Source organism: Balearica regulorum, chromosome Z (genome assembly GCF_011004875.1).
Source record: "Balearica regulorum gibbericeps isolate bBalReg1 chromosome Z, bBalReg1.pri, whole genome shotgun sequence".
Classification (NCBI taxonomy): domain Eukaryota; kingdom Metazoa; phylum Chordata; class Aves; order Gruiformes; family Gruidae; genus Balearica; species Balearica regulorum.
The window spans coordinates 39035859-39057960 of record NC_046220.1 but is presented as its reverse complement, the minus strand read 5'-3'; positions in this window follow the sequence as shown (position 1 = coordinate 39057960).

Sequence of the window (22102 nt, the reverse complement as noted above, 5' to 3'; positions counted from 1 at the left end):
GTCTGCGGACTGCATACTGGAAGGACTAGGGGTCCAAGGGCTGGGTGGCTGAGAAGAACCATAAAATAGATTGTGGGTACATTTCAGTACAGATCTACTAGCAAGATTAATGGTGAGCAAAACAGGATCAGACCTTTCGGGGGTTTTTCATGTTTATGTGAGTGCCATTCATGTGTATGTGATGCCTGTAAAATCATTTTTCTGTCTTGATGTGTTAGTGGTCAACCAAGCCTGTACAGTGTGTATGTGCCTTCTGGGACTATGCACCCAGACTCACTTCTGGCTGGACCCAGAGGTAGGAATCTGCAGTAGCTTCACATCTACTAGACTGGGATCCCATGGTCCTAGAATACATCACTTTGTATCTAGCTGACTGGGGAGGAAAAGTCCCCCAAGGTGTACTGAATTTACCTAACCTTAACCACAACAAATTTCAAAAGATGCTAAAACAATGATTCCATGTAGATCTGTTCTGCAGGTTCAAATTTGTTTTAAAACTTTTGAGAGTAGGACTCCTAGACATTAATATATTAGCAACCATACTTCATCCTACCACCGTAAGCATAGATTCCATGTCATGTAAACTGGCTAATGTATCAAACATATGTTTTTGTTCTAACTTGTAACCCACCAAGTTTGTTCTACTAAGCATGCGTAGTACTATCAAATGTGCAAAATGATTGCAGAGAGTGGTAGATTAGAACAACAGCATTTTATACATACCAAGATTCCACAATAGGTTATGATTTACAGAAAAAAAGGTGTAGAGGATTGACTGTCCTTTTACCATTGCTGAGTGAGAAATCTCTACATGTCCCTAGACAACTGTAGTAAAAAAATAGCCAGCCAATCCTTTCTGATACCTCATCTGCTGTCACTGAGGCAGAACTTTCCAACAACTGGTTCCTTCTTAGTCTCTGAACAACCATATATATTTTAAACTTCAGTTTGTTCATTTATTACAGATCATAAGAAACATAATAAACCAGAAGCCATCATCAACTGAAAACCATTACAATAATCAGAAAGGAGCCACCCATGTAGATGCAAACAAGCGAGACATCCAGGGCACATTAAGTAACATTGTTATTGGTAAACTTTTTTTTCACCTTATCCCGAAGTGATCTGCATTTCAGATAACAGTTTATAAAAGACAGTAAAAGGGCAGCGTGTCCTCCTGTCAATAGACAGTCACTAGCTGGCATTTGCACAGTTCATACATACTAGGGCACTGTCAAATTATTATGTTATGCTATTCTTTCCAAATTTGCCCTTCAATAGAAGTGTCACTAGTATCTGATATGATTGCTCTCTGCTACTATCAAATACACCCCTGATTCATAGCCTGAGAATAAAGCAAAAGCTTCTTGCCTGTTGCCAGGATATGAGTAAGAAAGTATTATAGTTTCTGCTCATTGCACATTTTTGCCAAGGTCCTTGGTCTGTCATCTGCAAGTGTACAGAACACATTGAATTCTAGGCATCTTAGTATGGGTCATAATGGGCTTTTAATTCTTTTTTTCTGATCTAGATTTTTCATATTTCCTTATTCTCGTTCTTCAGTTCTTGATTATCTTCCTCGATCTAAAATAAGTTTTTCAGCATTTTCATCCTGGGCAGCATTACTTCCAACAGATGTGACACAGCATGAATAGTAAAAGATCCCAGCTCAAGTAATTGACTTCTACTTCAAACGTGTTACTTGAAGCCGCTGACATGCATTATCAGGCTGCAACCTTCCTGACAGCTCGAAGTCAAGAGGTAATCCGATCCTTCTCAAGGCTTGTGCTGAGCTCAAATCAGCAAGAAGCTACAGACAAGGTTATAGCTATCATCTTTTACTGGCAGATAGATATTGCTCTTACAGTCATGAGACTGATATGCTGAATAATTTTTGGCTGTCATGATGCATATCACATTATAGTAAGAACTACAATTTTTAGGGAAAAGATGGGTGTTTGTCTGTTTACATAAGAAATTGTTGGTGCTTTTCAAAAATGTTCTTCAAAAGACCCATTCTCTTCCTGTAGGTGATGCTGCCATTGCAAACATTTTATTTTTTTTTTATTTTTTTTCAAAAAAGTAAACCATACGCATTTTGAATGAGGACATAGACAACATACAATTACTGGATACAATGCAAAGGACTGACAACTTCAACTCACTTGTTCTAATGCTTCAGAAATAATCAACAGTGTTGGCAACATTCTCATTAGCTGCACAACAGCAACAATTTTTTTTTTTTTTTTAAAGTGAGGTTCCAGTCTGAATTTCATAACAACTTAATTAACACAGAAATGCAACTTCACTGGGTTAGGATGCCATTAGTATTACAATGTACCTACACAAATCTTATTTGCAACAACTATCCCAAATGATTCAAATTCAGCAAAAATTTCAAAAATTAAGGGATGCAGGATACTACGCCTGAACAGCCCTAAGTTCCTCAATCAAAATAATGAAGATTTAAACTTACTTTCATAGCATTATGCTAGCTTCATGCCATTATGGAAAAGGACCAGAAACTCTCATAAACTGTAGCAGAACTAGAATTCGGCAGCTTCATAACTATATTTTGGTCAAAAACAATCATTCATAATTATGATAATAATAAAAAATACCATTAATTATAATTTAATAAATCAAAGTACAAGTCTTTAATAAATAGTTGTTATATGCAAGCATAAAATAGACATCCTTATTAATAAGAAAAAATGGTTTATGTGACAATTTAATCAGGTTTCACAAGACTACCTGAATAGTGTGCTCAAGTAGTTCTTTAGTATCATATTCTGTTTTCCTCTCTCTTAATATTCTACCCCAAAACAATGTTTTATTCTATGACCTTTATTATATTACCACCAGCCTCTGCCTCTTCAGTTTAATACAAATATGCTTGCTTTAAAGCACATATTTAAGTCTTATGAGCTGTCCATGCCTACAGTTATTTCCCTTATCAGAACTGGAGTTGTATGTATGCAGATAATAATCAGAGCCCTTCAGTTTATTTTTTTCTACAGGATTTTATCTTTTAAGAAATCAACTTATTTTTGAGTTGCCCCAAATCACCTTGCAAATCTCCAATTGTCTTGCTGATCTTGCCCTTTCTTTTTTTCAACAAACAGCTGAGCACGTAATTCTCAGTAATTTTTACGTTATTCAGAATTTGAGCTATGACAGATAGTTTACTACATTCAGGTCACTTCAGATTTCCTTCTCTAGTTTGAAATAATGTAATCTTAGAATTAGTTTCCAGTGCGTATGTATGAATCCACTTTATTTTTCTTCATTAATAATTTTCAGTGATCAATTACATCTGAACTACCAGATACTCCTAATCACCTGATGCTTTTGCTATTCCTACATTATAAAATAAATAGATTTTCCATTCCTTCATGTCCTGTTTGTTCATAAATGAATGTTTGTAATATTCTATGTGAATTTAATTAAACTTAGGTCTTTTACCTGTGAAGCATGAAATATGTCATCTGGTTTCCATTTTTTCAGTAATTCATATAAAAATTACATTAAGATATAAAGTACAAAGGAACATTTTGTGCTATTTTATTTTACTCTGCTTTTAAAAACATGACTGTCTATTGTACCACTTCAGAACTAAAAGCATTCAAGTGAATTTATTTACTTAGAATGGTTATTGTTTGCTCTGTTCATATGGTTAGTTCTATTGAAGAAAAAAAAAAAAATTATTATGGAGTAATAGGTTAAGACTATTAATTTTTTGACTCTAGCATCTTGGCCTATAAACAGATTAAGTCACACCAACAATCTTAGAAGGTAAAAAGAAAAGTTCAGAACTTCATAAATAAAAATCCAGTCGATGACAGAAATGTAGTACGCAGTGTGCAAACAGAGTACAGAGTACAGAGTTTCAGTAGAATTCACTTCAGATTTAAAACCTGTTACAACTATCCTTCTGTAATATGTTAAAAAAAAAAAAAAAAAAGAACTTGCATATTTCTGAAGTGTTAATTTCTTACTTATATTATTAAACCACTTACTCTGAAAAACATTTAAGTAGACCACCATTGAGAGGTTGGGGTGGGAAGGGGCTGTTTTAATTTTTAAATCATTAGCCAGATTTGTTTAAAGAAGAGCAAAACAGACCCATTGTGCGCTGACGCTGACCCAGGCAAATGAGTTTCTGAAGCCTCTGCAGAAACATATTTAAGAAAGGGTGACAAACGCCGAGAAAAACAACAGCAGAGTTGGAACAGAGAGAAGAAACAATGTGAGAGCAGGAGGAGACACAGGGGAAACACCAGAGCAGGAGGGACACTGACAAACAGAGGGGGCACAAGCCACAGTGCTAGGGCAGGAGAGATGCCTTAGCAGGAGCAAGGGAGAAACAAGAAATACTCAAGGGAAGGAGGGACAGTGAAGCAGGAGAAATGCTGGAGCAAAACTAGCCACCCAGAGTACTGCAAAAGCCCCAGCTGGAGAAGGAGCAAATAGCTGCCCAAGAAGGGACTAAGAGACAACCGAGCAGGAGGTATGACTGAGGCCAATGGAGGTCACCACACCAGAGCCATCGAGTAGGAAGCCCAGTGGCTGAACTCAACCTCCTGCACCACCCATTCCCTCCCTGAAGGGACTGAGTGTAACTGGCGGTGCGGGGAAGGGAGGAGCAGGAGGGCACAGGGGAGGTGTCTAGAGGGAAGCTGAGGTGGTTTCCATAAGTGTCCTTATTTGTTTGCTTGCTTTTATTTTCCAATACCAGAAGCAGTAATCTAAGTTCATTTATTGGCAATAAATCAAATCAATTGAAACTCTCCAACCTGAAACTGGTTTTCCTTCCCACAACAAATGTTTACCTGTCCCTCAAGAAAAATTGTCCAAAATTTCCTAAAAATGTACCAAAGGCTTCAGTGGTTTCATCAATCTTTGATTTACATTCAAAATTGGAGTTTGTTAAAAACTATCCTTATGAATTTCTCAGAAGTTTCAAACACATCCTAGACTACTAGTTTTATGTTGGTTTTGAAGTTGAATTGGATGGATTTTTTGTTCTTACCATCTCCAACAGTTCAGAAAAATTATTTTCCCTCTAGCCCAACGAAGGTTTTGTGGGGCTTGTCTCCATCCCCACCTAGGGTAACATGTGCATTAGAAAGACAGACACTGACACGTTCTGCCTGTCACATGCAAACTACATCCAGTCTTAACCGCTGTAACTCTTCACGTTCACCGTTTCCAACTTGAAAAAATAGCCCTTTTAAATTCCATGAGGGCAATGAAGAGATGAAATGGGACAAAGTGCAGAGTGACAGATAACCACAAATTTTTAAATATTTCCTATGATACCCATGAGACCATAGGCAGAAGAAAAAAAATAATCTATACTGTCTAAAAGTCTCATCCCTACTTAGAAGTGAAGTAGAACTAATATGCATAGTTTTGGAAAACATTTTTTCACTCTTCCTATATCCCATGACTGGTATTGGCCACTTCATGTACAACAAATAAAAACTAAACAGATGTATTTTGGATTTTCAATTATGTACACATACTATAATGAATTGTTTTCCACCTTGCAGAACAGGAACATATTAGATATAAGTTGAAATTGTAAAGCAGATATTCTGAAAAACTTACTATGTAAAAAGTTTTTCAGATAATTTTCCAGCTTTTTTTCCCTCAACTATCTGGCTTGTTAATACTACTCTCAGTAAGCCTTTAGAAATTCACAAAAGACAAAAATTAATAGAGGGAACAACCTTATTGAACTGTCAATATTTAAAAGGACAAATAGGATAAGTAAGGTAATTACAGGGCGACATAAAACTCAGAATAACAGGATGGCTAGTGAGAGTTTGATTCAGACCTAGATGACTGTAATACAAATAATGCCAATCAGCACAGGTTTTTGGGGTGAATCAGAGCTTGTCAAATTAAGTAGACTTTTTTTTTTTTTTTTGATGGGAATATAAGCTTAGCTGATAACGTAACAGTGCTAATGCAATAGGTTTCTATAAACCATTTTGACTTGGTACTACATGACATGTCAATTTAGTGCTCTAAGTGATATACAGTTATCACATCGTATTTTGAAGACTAAACTAGCTAGTTCATTAATCTTAAAAATGCAATTTCACATTAAAAAAAAAAAAAATCATTAGTTTCTCCATAGTTACTTGGCACTGTACTATACAAAACTTTTCTTAACTGAAAGCACCATAATCATAGTGACTGAAGTAGGACAGGTTACAGATCTGAGTCTCTCTCTGTCCACATGGTACCAAACTCTCATTCAACAGAACCAGAATTAAAAAAAAAAAAAAAAATCTATGCACAAAATGGTTGATTTAACTGGAAATAATGATCTCTGGAGAAAAGGCTCAAAGGTGGTCAGCTGAACATTATACCCAGATAGTATATACTTTCCTGACATATATGTATATTTATATAAGGAAAAAAAAAATGCAGGATGTGCTACCTATACATTTTACACTGTTGACCTGCAATTACACTCCCAGTTCTAGCATTTGCAATGTAAATTATTTTTATTTTGTTTTAAATGGAGAAAATTCAGAATAGTCACAAAGCATAAGAGATATGAAAGTGTTCTGTGTAGTACTGTGGTCAAGCAATTAATGAAAACATAAGTTAATCAAAGAAGAACTTAATAAACTGGAAATGAGACTGGGATAACCTTGACTCTCTTCTCAACTGATTTATGCTTACAGTGTTCCTAGAAAACCACTTCCTTCAAGAAAGAGTCCACACCTTCCCCATGCATATTACAGGCATTAATTTTGCTTAATTTTTTTTATTGAAATATTTTCCTAGTATCTTGAATTACCAGTTAAAACATCACTTCTTATCTCGGCTACAGAATACACTGTTCCTTTCTTCTTAGGATCAACTTTTTTTGTGCATGAGGACATTTTCAGTCTTTGCTTCTTGAAGTCAAATAAGCTGAGTTTCCTCATAAATCATCAATTTTAGAATATTAACTGCCCCTGTTAACTCTCTGGACTCTTTTCAATGTTTGTGTGTGCTTTATCATGTGCAACACCCCAAATAATGTTCACTGGAGGAGAGGCAAGGATTGCTTCATGAATTCTGTAGTCCAAATTCCTTTTTATAAGGATCCTAGTATACTGTTGGATTCTAGCATTTTGCTGCAGCATTGGGTTCCTCATATTCAGTTCATGACTTAAGCAAGTCTACCGACCTTCTCTACCAAACCGAGCAGTTGTTCTGCATCCTGTATTCAGACATCTGATTTGGTACTCCCATTAATGAGAGCACACTGCCTCCCACACACACTTCTCAGTTTGTCAACACCATTTTGAGTCCTACTGTGCTGACACTCCCTTCCCATAGTGTTATCTTTAAACTTAGTAAGCATCCATCACCTATACCAAAACCAGACCCTGTCTACTTTGGCTCTTACATGAAAGTAGAATAGAGCCCTATATTAGTTTTGTTTTTGAAGCATAGGTGTCCATTAGTCCCACATTAAAAGAAAAATGCTATTTGTGGTGTTTCGGCTTGTTCATTCAAGGAGCATCTGGAACATCTGTATGAAGTGTTATATTGTCTAGATGCAACTAAGATCAAAGAGAAAGAAATAAAAGCCAGGAAAACAAATCCTTAAAGGAAGGATCAAAAAATATAGATAATTAGCTGCTTAAATACATCCACCACAACCTTAGTAACTATTTAATAAAACAATTAATGTTTTGGGTGAAAAGTACTTTAAGTGAAACAATCCAAACATGAAGAAGTCTTAAAGATAATTCTACATAAAGTCAAACTTTAATCATAATGATTCTAGCCTAGGAATCCATACGAAAATCAATATAGATGAAAAGATAACTGAAGAATTGTTTCAAAAATTAGTGGCAAAGGATTCTGAAATCTATCGTGTTACCAAAGCTTAGCAAGAATTCTACAGACATTCTGAGAAAAGTTAACAAAACTACATAGCTATTTTAATACTAAGCTATTGAGCCAGAATAGTGAAAGACTCTCAAATTTTGGCAAGACTTAAAAGTGATGGTCAAACAATTAATATACAAATACTAAAGAAATTCATCATTATGATACATTTGCATTAATTTGAAAGCCATAAAAACTATTTCTACAAGTATTTTATAGAAACTGGGTAGAACATTGAATGTCTAGAAAGAAAACCCACTCTCATTCATGGGACATGGAATTAAGAAAGGGTTTAGAAGATGAAGCAAGAATTTCTCTGAGTCATGCTATATAGTAATTCAAAGGATTATGTATAGCTGTCATTTCTCACAGTAACATTTCATAACATTCTGAAAAAAAACCCTGTAGAATTTTATTTAAAATATATTTTATTTTTTTTAAAAATAATTATCAAAAATATCATAATCATCCTACACATCCAATAGTCAAATAAGTAGAGCAGTGTAAAGTATACAGGAATTAAAAATGCATGCTCATATTCCTGTCAAGTGAAGTTTTTCTACAAGTTACTCTTATCCAGGTTACTTTACTTGGCTAATAACAATGACAAATAGGGTAGCAAATATGTCATATGAAAACAAAGACACATATGCCTACATTCAAGCAAACAGAGCTGATCAGTTCTAAAGGGGAAACAAAAACACTGAAGGATTTGATTATATTCCATATATTAAATATATATATATATATTGGTTTCCCTGGGCGGGAGGCAAGAGGGGACATGTAGTTAAAAATAAGTAATTTCTTCCACTAAATCCCATTTCCCATTCTGTAGTGCTTTCTCAGACTCTTTTAATTCCACTTGAAGGGTGAAGACATCTCCCACATGTCAAACTGTGTCTTCTTCAAGTCTCTGAACTCATCTCTATACTGAATAACTGTCAGAAGAAATTTGACCTTTTTTTTTTTTCGTTAAAATCTTTGTTAACTTGTCTGTTGAATACCAGCAAAACATATATCAGGTGTGACTTAATCTTTCCAGAGAGAGGTGCTCTCAGGCTCCTAAATACCATCTCTACCATTCTGTGTCAATGGCCCTGAACGAAATAACAGTAAGTGATCGCTGCAGACAGAGTTCAGCAGTTCAGCAAGAGAGGTTTTTGCTGAATAAAGTCTACGGTATCAGTTAAACAACCTCCAATTTACAATCTCTCCCTCCATCCCCCTTCTGAAGCATTACCACTTGCTAAAATGAAAATGTTAAAAAAATGTTAAAAAAAAAGTTTTCATCCTGGTGTGTGTGGTAAAAGTAACTTTCAAGTAACACACATTCTATCATACTACCTTTAGAAATTCCTTTAATAGCATAGACCTTGAACCTCTAATCACAATAAACATTATGCACACTGTTTAATGCAAATGAAAGAAATATTTTTTTAAGCTAACACCTTCCAGAAAATTGCGTAAGAATTTGACACATACTCTTAAAAGGTAGCAAGTACAATAAGCTCTAGTGCAATTTCTTCCCTCCTCCTACTGATAGAGCAAAAGGCTAAAAAAGAAACTGATCATTCATCCTATGTCTCAATCTGATACTCACGTTATTCCCACATATGGTTAACCATAACTAGCTTACCTTACTGAGGTACATAGTTGGATTAATGTTTGTTAGTTCAGGAAACAGTAAAGAAGTAAAAGTTTATGACCAATTCATTTTATTTATTAAAAGTCACTTTTTCTTGGAACAAAAATTATAGTCACTTTCTTGCCCCAAATTCTAGCAGACAGAACATTCTAAGGTAGTTCAGATTCTTTAAATGCTAGTTTAAGGCCTTCTGATGGTTCATTATTTGTTCTGCTTCAATTTGGTATCATTGATTGTACTAGCTTACTGGAACATCCTTTTAGCAGAAACATAGCATTTTATTTCGGCTCAAAAGTCATAAAAGTTAAAGAAGACTCCAAACCTCTTCACTAAAAAGAAGACAAGATTTTTTATTTTTACTAAGCAGCAGCTCTTCTGGTTCTGAACAATACGTGAACTACGTGGAAGTATCTAGCTTCCCAATATGCATCTGCATTTCATAGGCATGACGCAGAACCTGCATCTTCTTTTCTTAACTTTAAAAGTATTATAAAGTCTTTTTACATCCAGAGGTCAAATTTGATTCTGGAAGTCAGCTGTCATGATTTTATTAAACATAGAGTCAAAAGTACCAATATTTTTTAAAAAAATCTGAATTTAAGAGGCCTAGGCTATATTAAAATGGATGAAACAGAACTCTTTTCCCAGATACTCAAAAGTAATAAGCCTTGTAGTAAGTTGTGATTTCAAACGGAAATCAAAGCAGAAGTGCTAGTTCTGAATTAGTCAGCATTGTTCGTGTAGGACACCTAGACAGTAAGCCAAAATATCTTATGTGAAATGCTTACCTACAGAAGCACCAGATTCTTTAGTATGCACGATAAGTATATTGACATCTTAAATCATCTTAAATTCCACTTCTAATACACCACTTCCTGTCCTCTGCTGGCTTATTCCCAGTTGATGGAAACAAGAAATTTGCTGAACAATTTAGGAATCATTAAGACAGATCCCTCATTTTCAGAGGCATACTTGTACATACTTGAAATTCAAAGCACACCTCAGTACAAATCAATACTGTAAATCAACAATGCAGAGAAGCCTCTGAAAAGTAAAAATTGGAAGTTTAAACGATATTCAAATACGTGCCATTAAAGGAAGACCAACTAGTTTTGAGAAGCACAGTAAGATAAATAGAAGGCATGTTCATACGTCTGTCTATCGACCTACAGGAAGTCAAAAGCAGCTTGTTTTTCTGTATTGAGCATACAGAAAAAGACAATAAGGACAAGAAGCTTCCCCAAACACTTCCTGATTGGTGGAGGGCAGAAACTTCTCCCTGATAGTGCCGTATGCTGGCCTCCAGCTTCTGTAGACAAAGGCAAGGAAGGTTGTCCAGAAAGCATGACATTGCCAAGATAATGTAGCAGTAAAACCAACTGCTGCTTCATGCACTGCAAACCTGTCCTATAACTACATCCACTCTACACAAATACCAACATGCAACATCTATTGATCCAGGTATTTGGATTCGTCTTGACTGCCCATAGTGTGTAAGATACAAAGTCTCTATAGGTGATGCATTGCACGTACCCTTAAAGATAAGAAAAATGCATTTATTAAACAGTTCAACCCATCTCAAGAGATACAGCAAATGAGCAAGCTTCTGCACTCTGCAACTGTTGGTTAATAAGCAACAACCTATTCAGCTTCCCGTGGTGGGGACCAGACACTTTCCATACCTTTAGGGATGTAACCCTGGAAAAACAGCAAGCAGAGATTGCTCATCTCCTCTATGTGCAGGACATCCAAGTCCAATATGGACAGCATACATACTGAACTGAGGGTAAGAGGAAGGAATGCCTTCAAGGAAAGGGGCAGCTATGAGGGACAGGATAGTCTGGAGACACTTTGGTAAAATTATCTGTTAAGACTGAACTAAACAATTTCCTACTCTGGAAGGGTTATTTAGCACATTTATTTGTCAATAATATGTCTCCTATTTAATATTTTAATAAGAAAAATTAAAACTTTCTTATGTTCCCCTTTTTGGGTGATAGAGTGTATCCTAGATTAGAATTAAAAGTTACTAAATTTGAAATGGATATGATGATTTTAAGTTTTACAAATACAAACATCTTGTACTCAAATACCATGTCTTGGAAGCCACATAGGTATTCATTTGGAAGGAGAATCCAGGGAAGCACTATATATTTTCAAAATATGTTCTTTACTCTGCATACAGGATATAGGAAATCATTATCAGGGACAAGTAAGACAGGATTGTCATGACCCATGCTAAAAATTTTCCCAAGTCCAAGCTTCCCACCAGCCTCATGCCCTAGAAAGGATCAAATATCAGACTGAGGTTTTCACAGTCCCAAAGTGAAAGGGGTTTCCCAGGTCTTTCCTTTGAATGACAGCTTTCTGTGAAATAGACCATTATTTCAGTATGTTTCATGCCTGTTGTCCCTATTCATTATGACACCTGGAGAACCATGAGCTAGATAACTAGTTATATCCTGCTGTTATGCAGAAAGTAGGAAAGAGTGAGGGAACATAGCATAATGAAACATAGAAGCTCCTATTACTAAATTAGTCACTACTGGTTTTCGTAGTGACACCAGCTTCACGACTGGGATGTGTCATGGGAGCAGAAAGAAAGAAAAACCTCACTTATTTGGGACAGTGAGCAATTCCAAATTCAAGAAATTTGCTCTACCAGCCTGCCCACTGACAACTGTATTTCACAGGTAACACTGAACTTGACCACAAATTCTTCTAGAAAACCTTTTTATAATATTACTCCCTAAAAGACTGAGTGTCAGTTTTCATGTCATGACATATGTAGGCCAGAAAACTTAGGCTTCAACTAGTTTTAAAGCCTGACTGCAGGTTTAGCATTAAAAGCAGTTTTACACTGTCAAAGCAAGCAATAATATCTAAGCCCTTCTGTACTAGTGCCAGCAAAACCCGACAGCAGCCCTACAGTACAGATGATGACAACTGTGGAGAGGTTAGGAACATATTCAGTCTCTGGAACTTTTACTGAGACCTGGAAGGCCCGTTTTCCTCAGAGTTGAAAAAACAAGAAACTAACCTACCCTGCATCTACCTTCTCTGCATCAAAACCATAGTGACTGTCTACCTTGTAATAAACTAACAGATAATTTATCAGAACCCCTGACCTGTAAATTCCCTTTACAGTGTCTCAACATTCCCCATCCTTTCTCTCAAAAAAAGTTTCGTGCGCAGTAATAATGAATGCTTTAGGTAATAAATAGTGTAAGGACAAAAGGCGCATAAGCACCTACCCAGCAAAGCTATCCTTGTATTGAAGTATTTTAGAGATGTTTATTCCTTATACTTAAGGAAATATTCGCTTAAACAAGCCTGTGCTAAACTTCTCCTGGCATACCAGAGTTGTCTAAAGCTTAAGAGATTCTACTTAAATTTCTGTACCAGGGCGGAAATTGGACTATCTGTCATCCTGTTTCATCCCTTGACAGACAGCATATGTTATCTTTTCTTTTGAAAGCAGAAAGCCAAGAACATAATATATCTCTTTAATCAGCATTCTTAAGGAAAGGACAACAGAGTATTTTGATTGGGTTCTGTATATTTGGTATTCTTTCAAAATGTGATTAAAAAAGGAATATCCCCACCTAATTTACCTATTCTATTAGACTTACTAACTTGTGTGAACAAACCATTTTCATTATGAATTTTCCTTACATATTACTGAAGATACCTTGCATGATGAGCACAGCATGATGTTTTTCTCCATAACTTGACAAGTTGGCCAGGCTGTATTACTCATTAAGATGTTGCTAAAGTGTAAAGCAAGTTGTGGAAATTAGATAAACTGCTAATATTAATAACAGTTATTTGACAGGATATTCATGCTGTCATCTTCTGCAGAAAGTGTGACACAGAATGAAACAAGGAAACCGAGTAAGTCATGGAAACCATGCCATTAATTTCAAGCAATGATGAGTACAGGAATATAAATGGTTTACGGAATGGCAAAATGACTGTTGCTATGACAACACACACAAAAGAAACTAAATTGATCCCCAGGTACCTATTCTTAAATTGCATGGAAGATAACTTTGAACCATGAAAAGCTTGAGTGGGGAGTTGGATAATCACAGATCTTCATAGGACTTCAGTGAGCACAGGAGCAGAGAAAGCAGATCCTCTGTACCAGGTGTCTTCCTACCTTCACCAATAGTAAAAAAAGAGTAAAGAATGCAGAATGAGTTAACAGCAGGTAATCAGGAAGGACAGAAAAATGCAAACCTGACAGAGGTATTTGCTTCACAGTCACAGAGGAACATAAGAAGCTGACAATCAGGACACCACAAAGCACTAGTAACTAAAACAGCAGGGAGACTTGAATAGTAGCAAGACTAAAATTGTAGTTAGAGGTTCCTCTATTCCTTCAGTCTCAGCGTAACCATTAGGAAAGGGTCTTTGCGCTTGCCATGGTTTAACACCTGTGTCATGGTTTAACACTTTGTCATTTTGGTAAACTTTAGCTGCAACAGCTTTATAAAGCTCTCTTGTTATGCCTGTAGCAGCTACAGATTTTCAAGAACTGGGGTATTTCTACATATCTGATCTAATAGCGCCACTTCACAAAAAAAGGTAAATGTCCATAAAATCATAAAGTAGATACTGTATGTAGGTGGAAACTGCTTCAGGTGCAATCCATTCTGTTCAGCAGCACTTCCATCCTATCAGTTAAGTTTCGGATTCAGTAATGAAGGCAAGTGTTACAGTAAGCAGACAGACAGCTGTGCCTGAGGTTTAGCTAACTGCACAGCACATGAGGAACTACTGGACATGACATGAGAAATTACTGAATGTAAAAGGTGAAGGTGGGAAGCTGATAAGGCTTACAGAGAGTGCCATGAGGAGTGGGTGGCCTTCACAGGTGTTCAAGGGGAGATCAAAAAGAGTACTAGGGGCTTTTAGGGGATGGAATTACACAAGAGATGCTCTTGTCCCAGAATCTTTTGACCCAAATTTGCTAATCATTTCCATTTCACTGCAAAATGTTTGAGTTGTGCATTGTAACAGTCAGGCTGAATTTTCTTATCACCTCTTACAACTTTAAAAAGCAAATTAATTTTATCTCCCAAAATGGACTGGCCTGTTCAGGACTTAAAATGAACTTGTTTTACTTAAAAAATTTTTGACCAGATAGCTGGCTACTGAAGCTTCTAGCTAAAGGTATTCATTAGTTGATTCATTATACGCAATACAAAAAACACCCCTTCCCATGCATAATTGTGAGGATGAAATGTAACAACAATTGAGACCAAATTCATGGGAAAATTATGAAGTTTACAGTCTCTAAGACAAGTTCTTACGCACATCTGAGCCACATTCTGAACTGCAGTAAGCCTGCACCACCAGCCTTCACTGTTTGAGAACCACAACTCAAACCCATAGCTATAGCTCTTCCTACAGTCCCCAGGTTGTGGCACAGCAGTGTTTCAAGAGTCAGGCTTTGAAATGGACTTGTTAAGTTACTGATTCCCACTTGCTTGCTACAGCAGGGATGGATCACAAGGCCAAAGAAAAAGCTACAGACTCCTGAGAGAAATTAAAACAAAAATCTGTTCAATAATTCTTATATTTTTAATTATTTCAATTATTAATGTATCAAGACACATTTTGCCATTTCTAGTGCTTTAAGTGCAGGATCCTTTTAAGTATTATCATCTAACACTATGGGACCAGTTCTGTGAACAGAACAGCTATCCCAAAGTTCATCCTCTGCTAGGAATGCCTTCCAAGCACTGTTCACACCAAATGTGAATCACATTTAATATTCTTTTTAATGAAGCAAGCATACAACACTGAACATACGAAAAATATTCACAGATGAGACAGTATTTTGGCAGTCAGCCTGAGCTAACATCTGCTCCTATAACAGCAGTGGAATAAAGTTTATATTATACTCGACTCCATAAAATTTAAGCAGGGATATATTGTATTCTACTAGTGGTGTTTATTGGAAAGTTCTGAAATCTGCACGTAGCTGAAGAACACTAATGTATGTTTTTACTTTGCTAGGGTTTGGATCTCTATATAGTACTACAAAGCAACAATTCATTTGAGCAAGGAAGAATAATCAGTTTTGAAAACTTAGATTATAAACAATATCACATGACTATTAAGCACTCATTTCTTAAAGTACCTTTTGTCAGTTTGGTATCAATACTAAGACATTTTCTATTAAGCTCATTGCTAGTATTGCAAGGCTATCAGCTGATATGTTGAAGAAGAACGGTGATATTAAAGTATTGGACACATGATAGTATGTCTAATTATGTGAACTCAGAGCTTGTAGTTCTTTAGAAACAACAAGAAATGACAGATCACAAATCTTCCACCTATCTGGCTCCATCTGCATTGCAATAGCATAGACTGCATTACTGTGTAATCAGTTACTGAGTAATTGATGATTTGCAGTTCACTATAACAAATCTGAGAGCTGCACTGTATTTACTCATCAGAACAACCTGAAAATATTATATATCAACTAAGTATTTCTTAAGAAAGTCCTCTGACTGTAACTGGGATTCCGACTTCATGTTAAGCTGTCACATCACAACAGAAGTGGGATATCATCAACCAAAAGTTTTTGTTTTAAAGCAGTCACATTTTAGTCTCCTCTACCAGAAAAATAAGCATTAGATCAAGCTGCAATACTTTTCAAAAGGCTAAAGATCTCACTAAAACAAGCAAAAGGGATATCTATTAGACCTGAATACATAACTTGCACTTGAATTGTTTCGATTAAGAGAAACTTTTATGAGATGTATACCCAGGGTAACCCATTTGAATTCCTCTCTTAAAGTTTTACCTCCAAGCTAGCATCCTTCCTGGTGCAGAGCTACTATAAGAACTACCATCACAGACAAATATTATTAATGCTGCAACCATTCAATATCTATAACATGTCCTTAACAAGAACACAGGTACAAAACAAGCAGAGAGGATCTTGTTCTCATCTCTTCTCCCACCATAAGAGAGACAGGGACAGCATTCCTTAGGTACTTTACTATCTCAAGACCCCAAGTAGTGCTATGTGGAATTTACAGAGGCACATCCAAAGCACTAACTCTCTCCAATTTGTCTGTAGATCCCATAGCTTATCTTCCACTGAAGTTTAGTGATACACCTCTCAGCATTTTAAAGACACACAGATTTAAACGAAATCCCCTTTGTCCTACAGCATGAACTAACAAAGAAGAGCAGCAATTATTTAGTCTGTAGCTCACCACAGAGATTCACGCCACCACTACACTTTCAGCTCCGTCAGCTATTAACCCAGCCAGCACACCAGACAATCTTTTCTGTAGCTCTGCCCATAAGCTAGAACATACGTCCTCCTAACAGCCTCTTCCATTCTTTTATTTTTTTTAGCATACTGCAAGCATTTATCTAAACTCTTCCAGCAACATCTGTACAAATTGAACTTAGCTCCAACATACCTGAACTTCAGCTTTTAGTGACTCGAACTCTTCTGGTTCTTTCTTCTTTGAGGACACATCTTCCTTTCCTGAGACCATGTGCTTGATAACAGAGGCCAAATGCCTCTTTTTACTTGACTATTCCAGCAACATGATGGTTTTGTTTTCCCTGCTGGCACAGAAGTGTTGAATGCATTACCCATATACCACCACATGAAGTCACAAAACACTCCCTCAGCACCATTAATCGCTTCAATGCTAAGCTAATGTTTCTACCCTCCTATTACGTTAGGAGAAACCAATGTCTGTCTGCGAGGAGGCAGTCAAAGTGGTTGGAGCAAAATAGTCATTATTGGACAGTGTTAAATAATAAAATAATGAGAAAGTCTTTCTGCACAACACACCTAGAAAAGGGATAAAACTCTTAATACAGCTTAACAGTCAATGTAAAGCAAATATAGTGAGTGCACTTTAGTTTTTAGTGTCACCAGGTAGGTAGTTAAAAATAGAAGTGAACAAGAACTGGGGGTCACAAAACCGCACTAAGCTCTTTGGCTGTCCATAACACTTAGAGTGGTCACATTTAGTATTTAGTGCCCTATTATGTTTCATTTCTTGACTTTTCTGTTCTGTTTATTTTTACAGGTTTAAAATAGTATTTTCTGAAATCTTAAATACATAAATATGTGTATATGAATGTACTTATTTAAGTTTAAAAAAATGAAAAAGGTGCCCAAATATAGCTGCATCACATGCTTTTACAGCTATATACTTCTAAAATGTACTCCTATTAAACATGAAAAATACTTTTTTTTCTTGAGCAAGATAAGCATACTACGCTCTCTGATTTGCAAAGGAACATAGATGCATTTTTGCACACATAAAAAACCAAAGAAAAATGTAGTATTCCTTTATGGCTACATAAATTAGATAAGGCTGAAAGCTTCCTCTTGAAGTTAGCATAAAAAATGAATTTATCTGAATGACATCCCTTACTTGCTTCATACTCTTTTTCTAATTATTAATTATCATTAGAAATGTAATGCGTATACTACTGACACTGCTGCATTCAGTAAGTTTAGTTTAGGAGCACGCATAAGGGTTTTGCACTGTCTTCAGCAAAACTGATGAACAGGAGAATTTGATAATTAAAACAAGTGTGTACAGCATATACATAGATAAAACTATGCACTGCAGAATCTTAATTATCTAGCTAAAATAATTGGTTTTGTTTACTGTATAGCACTGCATGTCAAATGAATATAGTTTATCGTGTAGCTTAAATGCATATGCAAAGCCAGATTGACAATCATCTTAAAAAAACAAGTTTATATGCAAAGAAAGTTCCTAAGTTTGTGGCCATTTGGCAATTTATGTTGACTGAAAGCACAAGTTCATTTTCACTGCTTTGAAGACAGGAGACTATATTTGATAAATGATCTTCTGTGACTTAGTCTCATGACAGGTCATATTTAAAAGTATCCATTTAACGTTCATACGCACACATATGCACACACAGATACACACATAAATACAGAATGTACATAAACACACACATAAAGTGATGTTATATTAGCCATGGCTCAAAAAGAACTCCCTTGAACTAAAGAATCAGTTGGTCTGAAATTATTCTTTTCATAGTGATCTTTACCTGTGGGTCAGAATTTAAATAGTCAAGAAGGGCACCAGTGGAGATCTGATGTGCTACTATTGCTGCTCATGCTGTAACTGTTCTATAGGTGCAGCACCTTTTACCAGTGTGAAATTCACTTTGCAGAACATTAAAAGTTATTTGAAGTACTTTATAGAATTTTGAAGTAAAGGAAAATAATTAGGAGAACAATAAAGTTCAATAGATCAGTCTGGCTCAGGACGCCAGTCATTGCTAATAAAAGGAGTAAAACATGTCAAAGACAGTGAATGTCAATTAGGAAATATAAGCGAATTCTGCAAGAACCAAGTTTGGACAGAAAACTCACTTGGAATTCACACCTTTAATATTATCATGGGGAAAGCCTAAAATGCTTGGAATCTGACTTACAGTCTTCACTGGCTGCCATATCTTTCCACTCAAAGTTAGAAATTCTTGTTTCTATATCAAATGCTATCTTTCTGAAGAAATACCAAATTTTGGTTCTCTGTCTGCCTCTAATTAGTGAATGAAAGCACCAGTTAGTGTTATTTGCTAGACACCATGCTCCCATCTCATCCAACTACAAAACTGAAGGTGTTGATTGTAACTTAGTGCACAGAAAAAAACACTATTTCTTAGGGATGTTCTCCATCTCCAGAGAGATGTGATTTCTCTCTCAAGTGAAGGAAATAGTGTGAACAAGAGGAAAAGAAAGAGCAAGGGATAATTATTTCTAGTAGTGTTGGCTTTGCTTCTGAAACAGTGATTCCTTGCCCTTACCCAGGTTCTGCCAAGGACTGCAGAAAAGCTGTCACTCACTAGGATCAGTTGCTCTGCAAATTGGTATATAATTTACATCTTTATCACTCCACTATTGCAAACACAGCTGATAGTTTAACTCTAATGACAGGCTTGACGAATTGGTTGGTAACAGAATCTGAACTGATAACCAGCCATGGATTTGCCAGGACAGCAGCAAATTACACCAAGTGAATGTGTACTTATTTTTCACAAAGCTGGGTGCAATGGGGCTCTCATTTCCCATCACAGTACAGTTTGATTCTCATGCCCTTTCCACTCTTCTTTACCAAGTTTGGAGCGACATCTGCTCTTGTCTAGCTATGGAATTCTGTTTAAGTATAAATTAGGTGCTGAGGACTTGGACAGACATTGTTACAACTTAGTGTGAAGTTTTTTATCTGAACCAATCATGACTGTGATTATGATGACCATGTATTTACCCTACTATAAGAGGGAAATAAAATGTGTTAGCTTCAGTGTCATCAAAAATTTTTCCCCCTAAATTTCTAAATAGATTCCATAGTCTGACAAGTTTTTTAAACATGTTTTCAGAGGACAATCACATGACTCCTACACATTGTTAAGACTTAATTTAACAAAGACAATGACAGATTCAAAAGAGAAAAGATGAGATCATGTGTCTTAAATCATGTCAGAACCATGACATAAAGGGGAGAGGTCCTTCAGCACAGACAGGGATTTTAATTACCACAGTGAGATGATTAAAAAAATCAGACTACACAAAAATCCTAAAATAACAAACAAGAAAGATCACCTAAGATATGTAACCACATTTTACCACCTAAGAGTCATGGATTTTGTTAGTAGTAAACACTGAGCTGCTTCTACATATCCTGAAGTTGTCTGCCATTTATTTAGGAAACAATGACCAACTTCTTTTGTGTGACTATATTTTGTAATGGATTCAACTCTTCATGGTCTCCTCTGCTCCATAATTGAGATGGTTACATTTCTTGTTTAGATGGCAGTGTAACACTACAACATTTCTGTACGTCCTACTGAGATCTCAGGTGTGTCTGAGTACTAGTGAATCTAGATGAACATGAAGAGGAAAAAGAATTTTCTTTCTTTGTATCATTGTAAGGAATTTCATGGAAGTCATCAAATGTACGTAGTGCGCACTCAGCTCCTGTGTTCAGGTCTTTTATTGAGTCCTGGGGAATACCACTGGTAACTGTCTGCCAGCCTGCTGCCTTGGGCCAAATTCTTATCTGTTATCGTGGTGCTCACTAATACTTGATTTATAATGGCAACAGAACATGAAAATAAAGAAAATAAAGTCTTCAGAGGTGTATTAGGACCAGCTCATAGCATATTTCTAATCCTTATTTTGTGATGTTATATTCTGCATTGCTGGTGGTCACAGTCATAGACCCATCCTGACACTTCAGTGCAGATATTCCTATTTCTCAGGCTTTTTTTTAAATTATCGGTCCCTATTCCTCCATATTCCTGACATCATGTAAGATTAATCATCAGCATATGAGCAGGTAGCAGATAGAAAGACTGCTCCCCATCTGTGGAAGCATGGATTAGCACAGGCTTTTTAGCAGTCTTATTTCCTTGAACAACAATCATCTATATAGACCCTTCTGTCAAGTGAATGATCATTCTGAATAAGATATCTGAATTTCTTAGTCTCATGATTTGGAAGACTGAAGAGTATAAAAGCAGGAAGGATAATTTGATATATGTCAAAATATAAAACACAAACAGTCTTCATTTCATCTTTTCATATCCCTTCATACAACTACAGAGTTGAAAGATGTATTTAGGGTTTCTTTTTTTCCGCAGTGCAAGCATGTTTGTGCTGCTCAACTGTTTGAGGAGATTTTTATGAGCTACTTTAAGAGTCTACTGTAGTTTTAAATTGTGAGGTTATAATAAAGAAAAAAAATCACTGTCATACAGTTGTGTATCTTAGTAATAGTTCTCCTGTCTCTTTTCGTCATAATAAAACATTTCCCTCAGACTACAGACACCCTTCATCATGATGGGAAAACAGCATAACCTGTAATACATAATGATCTTTAAGATGACAAGAAACTTTGATAAATGGGAATATCAAGTAGTACTTGTCAAAGTATCATCTCAAACTTACAGCTTACTACACTGTTGCTGCAATTTTCATGAAACAGAAAATAATTTGTGGGATCCTGTATCAATATGTGTGGGTAATTAACAGGACTTCAGAACTGACTGAACAAATGATGAGATCATGAAGGCAGTGTTAAATGGATAAGAACTATGATGGTATAGCAGAGGTCTTTCCACTTCTTTATAGAATTATAAATATACATGTATTTTCTAAATCACTGAAAGAAATTCCATTTTATGTCAATGTTGACACAAGACTGATGCTTTACAAAGACAGGATTGTGTCTCAATTTGTAATCCTTATCATTAGTGGAGAGCAGATCCAGTCAAAGGAAGTAAAAAATATTCTGTAAAGCTTCTAATAAATTTCCCCAAAACATTAAGCAGAGACTGTGGAACTGCTCTCAGTTCTATATGAGGTTTCAGCTGCACTTTGTCCCACTGGTCTCCTGATCACTATGACTACTCAAGCAGCAGTAGTCTGCAGGTTTAACAAAATCTATCTCCTTACAAGTAAAAAACATACTTGGAAAATAACTCACAGTCCTAATTAATGGTGTGACATCCTGT